This window comes from Lepidochelys olivacea (genome assembly GCF_965140295.1).
Source record: "Lepidochelys olivacea isolate rLepOli2 genome assembly, chromosome: 28".
Taxonomy (NCBI): Eukaryota; Metazoa; Chordata; order Testudines; family Cheloniidae; genus Lepidochelys; species Lepidochelys olivacea.
Window position 1 is genome coordinate 555,617 of NC_140438.1, and position 11,473 is coordinate 567,089.

Consider the following 11,473-nt stretch of genomic DNA (forward strand, 5'->3'; position numbering starts at 1 on the left):
GGCGGGAGCAGTGGAGGTCTCGCCGGAGGCCGTGGTGGTGACGGCGGGAGCAGTGGAGGTCTCGCCGGAGGCCGTGGTGGTGACGGCGGGAGCAGTGGAGGACTCCATGCTGGATGTGGCTTCAGTTGGAGTTACATTAGGTAAGAACATAATAACAGCACACTGTGTGAGACTTGTCCCCCGTCCATCACAGTAGACAGTCAGCCTATTGCTGCCAGTGCCAGAGTTTCAAAATGAGTGGACAGAACAGGGCAATTTCAAGTGATTCATCCCCTGTTGTCCCATCACAGCCTCTGGCATTCAGGGATTAAAACAATGACAGCCTTGGGGTTTCCTCCCTGACCCTCTCCTTAGGATATAGATATTCAGGCCTGTAGGCAAAGGCCTGTACTCTAAGACTTTACGTGTATTCTTATCACTTAGCTAGTTCTAGAGGTATAAAAGAAAGAATCAAAATCACTGTCTGCCGGTGTAAGGGCCTCCTCTTACTGTGACAGTCTGAGGCCCTTTGGCTCAGCAGCAGAGGCAGCCATGAGCTGGGGAGCCACCGGTCACCTCCTCACATTCCAAACTAGTCACATTGAAAGAAGGTGCTATTGGGCTGTTAGGAATACAATCCTGTCCTGATAATGCCTATCGCCTCCAGAGAAAGGGAAGGGCCTAGAAAATGTAAAAGGAAACTTAGTTTGAGAGCATCCTGTCTGGCAAGAACTCACTTATCAATAGCTGGGATGTGAAATCCTCACTTCTGTATTGTTTTGTCATTATAGTTCCCACTTTGCTATTGTTTGTCTGTATAATCTCTGTCTGGTTCTGTGATTGTTCCTGTCTGCTGTATAATTAATTTGCTGGGTGTAAACTAATGAAGGTGGTGGGATATAACTGGTTGACGGTCGCTGCACATTGAGTGCACACTGAACTATCCACAGTGACTCCAGGATCTCTTTCTTGAGTGGTAACAGCTCATTTAGACCCCATCGTTTTATACAAATAGTTGGGATGATGTTTCCCAGTGTGCAGTACTTTGCATTTATCACGTGTGGCAAATTGCCGGCAGTACTACGATGGGTCTTGCCCTTTCTCTTCTTGGGTGCGGGTTCAGGGCACCGTTTCTTGCCCCTGAACTGGGGTATTAACTGCCCCACTAGTGTCCTAGGGGAGGGGAGTGGAGAGAGAGGGACCTGGGCCCACCCTCTACTCTGGGTCCCAGCCCAGGGGCCGTAGGGATAGTGGTAAACCACTAGAACTAGCGGTTCCTTCCCCTGGGCTACTTCCCTCTCCTGCCCCTCAGCTTGTGGGGCTTCCTGCCCTCCCTCCGCACAAACCAGGTGTCCCTTTACCTAAGGTCTTGGTCTTCTTAGCCGACCACAGCACTTCTCCCAACTCTCCTCTGCTTCCCTCCAAACTGCTCTCTGCTCCAACACCAATCCACTCTGCTTCAACTCCTCCTCTTGTCTGATTGAAGCAGGGCGGGTTTATCATGTGACTGGCTTCAGGTGCTTTAATTAATTTATAGCAAACTTTCTTCCCTCTACAGGGAATAAGGCTCCCTTCTAACACTCTCCTGCTGCCCTCTGGCCATGCTGTATCACACAACATTGAATTTCATCGGCCATTTTGTACCCCAATCACCTGGAGATCCTTTTGTAGCTCTTCCCAGTCTGCCTAGGACTTAACTATCTTGAGTAGTTTTGCATCATCTGCAAACTTTGCCCCCTCACTGTTTACCCCGTTTTGCAGATCATGGTTGTGGTTGTTCTGTCTGTGATCATGGTGGCTGTGGCCAAGAACCTGGTCTTTTCCGTCATGTCAATGGGTGGGATGGATGGGTCGGGATGGGGAGGTAGATGGGGTGTATGGGGATAGACAGAGAACGAAAGAGGGGATGCATGGGGATGGATAGATAATCGTGGTGTGCCAGCTGTACTGTGGTTGAGGTGGAGTATCCCGTTCTGAGAATGGTTGACTCTTCTAAGCGCTCTAAGCTCCTCATGCTTACTTGGAAGGTTTTGAACTTTGGTGTGCCTCCTGGGAACCTGAGACCGGGAAATTCGAGCAAGGGGTTCCCGAGATGCAGCCCCGCCCCAAACAAAAACAGCATTTCATAATATCCTCTGGCTTAATCAACATTTTTTGGTGCGTACATGAGAGACAAACCCAAGTGGATCTCAGTCACTCAGTATTTGTGTGTGATGAGGGGAGGGTGAGATTCCATGGAAATTTTTGAGAAAAATAATTGTGGAATTTTCTGGTGACAAATCAAAGCTCTAAATATTTCAGTTGGGAACTGCCACCAAGCTGCCTTATAGACGTTTTAGTTCAGACACCTCATGTCCCCACCTTTCTTCTACAGGCCTGGCTTCCTGCCTAGACTACATCTCCCATGATGCACTACGGTAGCTCTGCCAGAGGAGAAACTCTGGTGCATCATGGGAGGTGACCTCCCACTAGGAAGCCAAGTCTGCAGGGGAGACTGCAGAGGAGAAGGAAGGTGTGACGCATCCAAACTTCAACTCCCATCCAAACTTCAACTCCCATGAGCCACCTCGGCACCATTTCCAAATAGAAATGCTTGATTTTTTTTCATGAGAAGTTGAAATTTCCCATTGGAAAGCCCAACTAACCTGTGGAACTCATTGCCAGGGGATGTTGTGATGGCCAAAAGTATAACTGGGTTCAGAGGAGAACTGGATAAGTCCGAGGAGGACAGGACCACACTAGCCAAGATGGACGGGGACAAAATCCCATGCTCAAGGTGACCATAAACCTCTGACTGCAAGAAGCCAGGAGTGGAAGACACCTGGATCTCTCCAAAACTGCCCTGTTCTGTTCACTCCCCCTGAAGCAATGGGCAACTGTTGGAAGACAGGATACTGGGCATGATGGACTTTTGGTCTGACCCAATATGGCCACTCTGGCATTATGAAAGAGACGCTTTTCACACACCAAAAAAAGTTTTGGTAAAAACCCTATTTGCCATCAAAACCCAGTTTCAACTGGAGATTTTCACAGGTTCAGGGACATCAGCGCCCTTTCCATCAGCATCCTCTGGTTGTTCTCTGTCCCAGGAAGACTGATGCCAAGAAAAGGAGCTTAGTTACATTTCCTGGAGTGTCCCTCCTCCATGGGTGCATTGCCACATTCACCCCCATTGGCCGGGCTCCAAGCCATGCTCTGCCTTTGCTGCCTAATGAGCGGGTTGATCATTAGCCTGGTGAAGGGTGGGGCTGGCAGTCCTGGCCCCGAGGCAAAGCCCCTGTGACAGGCCAAATTAGCCTATCTAAGAGGTTAAGATTGTCGGGCTCAACGGGTAGTGATCAATGGCTCCATGTCTAGTTGGCAGCCGGTATCAAGTGGAGTGCCCCAAGGGTCGGTCCTGGGGCCGGTTTTGTTCAATATCTTCATAAATGATCTGGAGGATGGTGTGGATTGCACTCTCAGCAAATTTGCGGATGATACTAAACTGGGAGGAGTGGTAGATACGCTGGAGGGGAGGGATAGGATACAGAAGGACCTAGACAAATTGGAGGATTGGGCCAAAAGAAATCTGATGAGGTTCAATAAGGATAAGTGCAGGGTCCTGCACTTAGGATGGAAGAATCCAATGCACCGCTACAGACTAGGGACCGAATGGCTAGGCAGCAGTTCTGCGGAAAAGGACCTAGGGGTGACAGTGGACGAGAAGCTGGATATGAGTCAGCAGTGTGCCCTTGTTGCCAAGAAGGCCAATGGCATTTTGGGATGTATAAGTAGGGGCATAGCGAGCAGATCGAGGGATGTGATCGTTCCCCTCTATTCGACATTGGTGAGGCCTCATCTGGAGTACTGTGTCCAGTTTTGGGTCCCACACTACAAGAAGGATGTGGAAAAATTGGAGAGAGTCCAGCGAAGGGCAAGAAAAATGATTAGGGGTCTAGAACGCATGAGTTATGAGGAGAGGCTGAGGGAGCTGGGATTGTTTAGCCTGCAGAAGAGAAGAATGAGGGGGGATTTGATAGCTGCTTTCAACTACCTGAAAGGGGGTTCCAAAGAGGATGGCTCTAGACTGTTCTCAATGGTAGCAGATGACAGAACGAGGAGTAATGGTCTCAAGTTGCAGTGGGGGAGGTTTAGATTGGATATTAGGAAAAACTTTTTCACTAAGAGGGTGGTGAAACACTGGAATGCGTTACCTAGGGAGGTGGTAGAATCTCCTTCCTTAGAGGTTTTTAAGGTCAGGCTTGACAAAGCCCTGGCTGGGATGATTTAACTGGGAATTGGTCCTGCTTCGAGCAGGGGGTTGGACTAGATGACCTTCTGGGGTCCCTTCCAACCCTGATATTCTATGATTCTATGATTCTAAGAAAAACTCAGCTTAAGAGGAAAGGTGAAAAAACAAACAAACATGTGGGCCTGTGGAGCCTTTAGAAAAGAAGAGTGAGGGAGGGGAGAGACCTGAGAACAGGCTCCAGATATTTTCAAAAGAGGACAGGGATCAATTGTTCTCTGTGGCCACTGAAGGCAGGACAAGGTGCAATGGGGCTAATCTGGAGCAGAGCAAAGTTCAGTTGGGTTTTAGGAGACGCCTTCTCACTCCCGGGGAGCTCAGCTCTGGAACAGGCACCACGGGAGGCCAGAGGGTCCCGTCGCTGGTGGATTTTAAGAACAGGTTGGACAAACACCCATCAGGGACAGTCTAGGTTTACTTGGTCCTGCCTTAGTGCAGGGGGCTGGACTGGATGACCTCTTGGGATCTCTTCCAGCCCTGTGTTTCTATGATGCTATGAATCTAGTGAGTTTATGGAAAATAGATCCTGTCAGACTAGCCTGGTTTCTTTTTTTTTTTTTTATGAGATTACAGATTGGGTTACTCAAGGCCATAGTGGTGACCCAATGGACTTAGACGTGGGTTTGACTTGGTCCTGCATGACATTTTGATGTAAAAGCTAGAACGATATAAAATGAACAGGGCACACATTGAATGGATGAAAAACTGGCTAACTGATAAATCTCAAAATGCAACTGTAAATGAGGAATGATCAGCAAACTGGTGTTTTTCTAGTGCAGTCCCTCAGGGACCGGTTCTTGGCCCTACTCTATTTAACATTGTTATCTATGACCTGGAAGAAAACATAAATCACTACTGATAAGATTTGCAGATGACGCAAAACTTGAGGGAGTGGTCAATAATGAAGAGGACGGGACTGATACAGTGTAATCTAGATCTCCTGGTAAAGTTGGCACAAGCCAACAAAATGTTTTTTAACGGGGCTAAATGTAAATGTGCACATCTAGGAACAAAGAAAGTAGGCAAGATACAGAGGATGGGGGACTCCCTGTCCTGGGGAGCAGTGACTCCAAAAAAATTTGGGGGTCATAGCGGGTAATCAGCCAAACGTGAGCTCCCAGCATGACACTGTGGCCAAAAAGGCTAATGCAATCCTGGGCTCTGTAAACTGGGGAATCGCCTCTAGGAGCAGAGAGATGATTTTGTATCTGTATTTGGCCAGGGTGCAACCACCACTGGGATCCCATGTCCCGTTCTGGTGCCCACAGTTCCAGCGGGGCTGTAATTAAATTGGATAGAGGCCAGAGAAGAGCCACAAAAAGGATTAGAAACCCTGCCTTCAAGTGAGAGACTTATAGAATCATAGAATAGAATATCAGGGTTGGAAGGGACCTCAGGAGGTCATCTAGTGAGAGTCCAACCCCCTGCTCAAAGCAGGACCAACCCCAGCTAAATCATCCCAGCCAGGGCTTTGTCAACCCTGGAAAGAGATTCCACCACCTCCCTAGGTAACGCATTCCAGTGCTTCACCACCCTCCTAGTGAAATAGTGTTTCCGAATATCCAACCTAGACCTTCCCCACTGCAACGTGAGACCATTGCTCCTTGTTCTGTCATCTGCCACCACTGAGAACAGTCTAGATCTATCCTCTTTGGACCCCCCTTTCAGGTAGTTGAAAGCAGCTATCAAATCCCCCCTCATTCTTCTCTTCTGCAGACTAAATAACCCCAGTTCCCTTAGCCTCTCCTCATAAGTCATGTGTACCAGTCCCCTAATCATTTTTGTTGCCCTCCGCTGGACACTTTCCAATTTTTCCACATCCTTCTTGTAGTGTGGGGCCCCAGACTGGACACAGTACTCCAGATGAGGCCTCACCAATGTCGAATAGAAGGGAACGATCACGTCCCTCGATCCACTGGCAATGCCCCTACTTATACATCCCAAAACGCCACTGGCCTTCTTGGCAATGAGGGCACACTGTTGACTCATATCCAGCTTCTCGTCCACTGTCACCCCTAGGTCCTTTTCTGCAGAACTGCTGCCGAGCCATTCGGTCCCTAGTCTGTAGCGGTGCATGGGATTCTCCTGTCCTAAGGGCAGGACTCTGTACTTGTCCTTGTGGATCCTCATCAGATTTCTTTTGGCCCAATCCTCCAATTTGTCTAGGTCCCTCTTTATCCTATCCCTACCCTCCAGCATATCTACCTCTCCTCCCAGTTTAGTGTCATCTGCAAACTTCCTGAGGGTGCAGTCCACGCTAGACTCAGGGAGCTCGATCTATTTAGCTTAACAAAAGAAGGTGAAGGGGTAACTTGATCACAGCCTGTCAGTACCTACGTGGGGAACAAATATTTAACAACGGGCTCTCCAATCTAGCAGAGGCAGGTCTAACCCGAACCGAGGGCTGGGAGTTGAAGCGAGACAAATCCAGACTGGAAAGAGATGTCAATTTTTAATGGTGAGAGTCATTAACCCTTGGAACAATTTCCCAGGGTCATGGTGTGTTCTCCACCAGTGACAACTGTTAAATCAAGGTTGGCTGTTTTTCTACCGGCTCTGCTCCATGAATGACTTGGTGGGGGCAGGTCTCCAGCCTGGGCACTCCAGGGGGTCAGACCATATGATAGCATTGGTCCTATCTGGCCTCAGAAGGTACGAATCTAGGAAAACACTGGTGGATGGGGTAGGAGGGGGGAACTAGCAGCTGGATCGTGGCAGGTGGTGGGGTGGGGAGACCAGGGCTCTTTGTGCAGACTCGCAGTGGGAACTGCCTTTGTGCCAGCAGAGGATGGGGAGAGCTTGTCACGGGCTGAGATCTGGGACTGGCCACTGGGGAACAGCGGGGCACACCCAGATCCAGGAAAGGCACTTGCAGGGGGAGACATCAAGGGGGCCATGCAGCATTGGGAAGACCCCCCAGCAGCACCCCCACCCCAAGAGGGAGCCTCTGGAGGATTCAGTGGGACCCCCCCTCCCCATCCTCAAATTAGAAGCCAAACGAACTTCAGGGGGCCCAGCAGAGGCTGGCCGCTCACTGAACCCCCCCCCCCACCGGGACTGAGCCCCACTCACCTGATGTGATGCCTGAGCAGGCAAAGTGGAAGAGGAAGAGAAGAGCAGTAAATTTCCTCATCCTTCCCTGCAGAACACTTCGGTGCGGTCCGGAGAAGCAAAGGCAGCTGCGGCCAGCTGTCGGTTCAGAGGTCCCTAGGCACAGTTCCGAGAGAAGGCACGGGCAGGGCCACGTTCAGGTGCGGAGCGGAGCCGGCCCTCACCTGCTCACAGCCACACAGGAACTGAACAGAGAGAACAAGACTCGGGAAATATCAGCGGCCCAGAACGAACCTTTGTCCCTTCGCTCACAGTCTGTGAGCTCCCTCAAGGATGTTGCAGAGATAGGACAGGGACAATAACCAGAATGCAGTAGCAAAGGGCAGAGTGAGTAGTGTACCAGGTATTCAGTGGGCAAGCCCCAGGAACAAGGAAGGAGCTGGCTGCAGGGGTTGGGGTGATAAATAGAGGGGGTGTATAGAGATAGATAGATAGATAGATCGATCAACCTCAGGAGGTCATCTAGTCCAACCCCCTGCTCAAAGAAGGACCAACCCCAACTAAATCATCCCAGCCGGGGCTTTGTCAAGCCTGACCTTAAAAACCTCTAAGGAAGGAGATTCCACCACCTCCCTAGGGAACCCATTCCAGGGCTTTACCACCCTCCTCGTGAAATAGTGTTTCCGAATATCCAACCTAGACCCTCCCCCACTGCAATTTGAGACCATTACTCCTTGTTCTGTCATCTGCCACCACTGAGAACAGTCTAGATCCATCCTCTTTGGAACCCCCTTTCTGGTAGTTGAAAGCAGCTATCAAATCCCCCCTCATTCTTCTCTTCCGCAGACTAAACAATCCCAGTTCCCTCAGTCTCTCCTCATAAGTCATGTGCCCCAGCCCCCTAATCATTTTTGTTGCCCTCCACTGGACTTTCTCCAATTTGTCCACATCCTTTCTGTAGTGGGGGGCCCAAAACTGGATGCAGTACCCCAGCTGTGGCCTCACCAGTGCCAAATAGAGGGGAATAATCACGTCCCTCGATCTGCTGGCAATGCCCCTACGTATACATCGCGAAATGCCATTGGTCTTCTTGGCAACGAGGTGCCAAGATTCATATCTAGCTTCTCGTCCACTGTAACCCCTCAGTCCCTTTCTGCAGAACTGCTGCCGAGCCATTCGGTCCCCAGCCTGTTGCCATGCATGGGATTCTCCCGTCCTAAGTGCAGAACTTCAGGGGAGCTGGGGGCAAACTGGGAAGCAGCCAGGGGACAATCCAAGGGCTAGAAACCTGACCTAGGGGAGAAGGTTAAACCTGGACACATTTAGCATGGAGGACGGGGGGACTTGAGCCCAGCCTGGAGGTCGGGGAAGGGCTGATCTGAGGGGACAGTGTCAGTTGTTCTCTGGGGCCCCCAAAGGCAGGACAAGGAGCAAGGGACTTAATCCGGAGCAGGGCCGAGCTTGGTTGGGTTTTAGGAAACGCTTTCTGGCTCTCCAGGGAGCTCGGCTCCAGAACAGGGCAATACGGGGGGGGAGAGGGGGTCCTGTCCCTGGGGGTTTTTCAGAGCAGGTTGGACAAATGCCCATCAGGGCTGGACTGGGGTTACTGGTCCTGGCTCAGTGCAGGGGGCTAGACCAGATGCCCTCCAGTGGGGATGGGGGGCTGGACCGAATGACTCCTCAAGGTCCCTTGCAGCTCAACCTTCCCATGACTAGGTGTAAATTGTCCCCCACCCTGGTGCTGGCTGAGCATTGGGAGGGGATGGTCTGCTCAGCATCTCCTGCTCCTTCAGGAAGCGGGGCTGCCCAGGAGAGCCAGGGGCTGATAGAGCCTCACACAGACGCCCGCTCCATCTACAGAGGTCCAAGCACAGGTCCCGCCTCAGGCCCACGGGGTTCAAGGCCAGAGAACCTCCCTGAGCTGCTCCTGCATCCAGCAGTAGTAGGGCTGTTGTCTGCAAGCTGAGACCAGGGCCTCGTCCCGTTAGGTGCTGCCCAGACCCTGACCAAGAGCCAGGCCCCGTGGGGCCAGGCACTGCCCAGACCCAGCTGAGATGAGGCCCCAGGGTGTATGGGACGGGACAGTGACACAGGCGGGGCACTCTGCGTGACTTGGAGCCGGAACATTGCAAGGGGCTTCCAGGGATGAAAAGTCCAGGACAATCCAGCTACCTGCACCATGGATCTTTGGACCGCAATTAGCACCATTGATGTGGGATGCGCTTTGGAGTCTATTTGCGGCACTGTTGCCATCGCAGCGGGGAGGGAGGGGAAGAAACAACCGTCATTCAGCCACCATAAAGACATTGAACCCTGGCTAGTATTCACTCCTGGTTATGGCCAGGAAACAGCAGGGCCCCTTATCAGCAGCTGGGTTATCAGCACCATGCAGGGCAGTCATAAACCGGTCCAAGGTCTGCCACGTGAGCGGCCTGCTTCCAGGAGGGCAAGGTGGGTCGGGAGCCTCTTCTCGTCCATCTTCGGCCGCTCTGCCAGCCTCGCCTGGGCTCAAAGTCCAGCCCCCTCGGGCCGCACCCAGCAGGCTGGAGATAACGGCTCTACTACTGCTGCCTGCTCTGTCCCTTTTGTCATCCCGGCCCTACTGTGGAGACGGGGGTCCCATGAGATGAACTGTGCCAATGACAGATGTGCCTCTTTTTGGAGGGATAGCAGCCCTACTACTGCCGTCAGCTAACACGCTCCCTCCTTTGAGGGATCCAGGTTCAAACCCGGCTCATGGGGGCGTCAGAGTGGCTGGGCCACTCTGTCCATCACACGCTGCCTGGACCTGCCCCGTCGCCGCCAGGGAAGGTAGCAGACATAGGTCAGATAGGATCCTGGCCTCTGACTGCACCCAGGTGCTTCCAGTTCGGGTCTCAAACTGGTCTCTAACAGAGAGCAACTCAAACCATGGGGGAGGAGGGGGGTTATCTCATAGATTTGTGTCGACCCAGGCCAGAGAATTCACCCAGCTCCCCCCGGACCGCGCCTGGCCGCTTGTGCTGGACTAAAGCATCTCCCAGAAGGGACCCGCGACTGCCCCTCGACAGTTCCAGACAGAGACCAAGTGGCCATCTCCTAGCCCAACGCGTGGGGGCCCTGTTCCTTCTCTGTCCTTCTAGTTTCATTTCTCAAGCCTGGCACCACCCAGGAGTGCAAGTCTCTGACGTCTTCTCATCAGCACCAGGGAGCCAGCCAGTCTCTGTTCTCCATAAACCCTTAATTAACCCTCCCCCTCCTTTCATTCCAGATGAACCAAGTCCCGTATCAGCCGCTCCGGCATCTTGCCCAAATATTTGGCCCGTTTATCCGTGTTAAATATTGGCACAACGCTGGCTCCCTGCCCATCTTTGGGACGGGCAGAGCCCTGGGAACCCACCACAAGTGGGCACGGAGGGGCGGAGCGGACAGGGGACTGTGCCAAGCTGGCATGTCAGTGTCCCGGGGGCTATTCACTCAAGTGTTTGCCTTCGCACCGCGCCCTCCACCCGGGCCTCCTTTCCCCCCCCCTTCTTTCTTTCTCTACAAGTTTGTTTTTCAAGTGACTCGGCCCCGGGCTCAGGTCGCCACTATCTGCCCCGCTGCCGTCTGACTTGGCAGTCACGTGCCGCGATAGCAGGGACACGTGCACCCTTGTCAGGTGTTTGGGCACCACTTCATCAGCTGGCACAAGCCAGCCTTGGGCTGGGCAGACTGGGGCCGACCCATCCCCTCCCAGGTCCCGGGACCGAGCAGCCCAAGCAGCCAGGTTTGGGTACAGGTGCTGTGCGGCCCGGCAGGCACCAGACGCCCCCCGGGGCACAGACATGAGCATGATCTGGGCGGGGGGGACACGCTGCTCTCGCCCCTGAGTCTGCCCTGAATTGGGGGGGGGTTCCTACTCCCTGTCTGGGGATCTGTGGGAGGCATGTGTCTGGAGACACAGTTCCTCACAGGGGAGCCTTAGGTAACAAGCGCCCCATTCTCAAAATAACACCCGCCCCCGGGCAAGGAAACCCACTCACGCCTGGCATTTTCTCACCGCTTTATTTCCCCTCTGAGAATCACAACAGCAGAGCTTAATTTCTTACACTTACATTATTTCAGTCCGCAGAGGCTGTCGGGGAGCAAAATCCGGGGGGGGGTGTCCTGTCTTGGGGGGGTCTGTCATGAGGA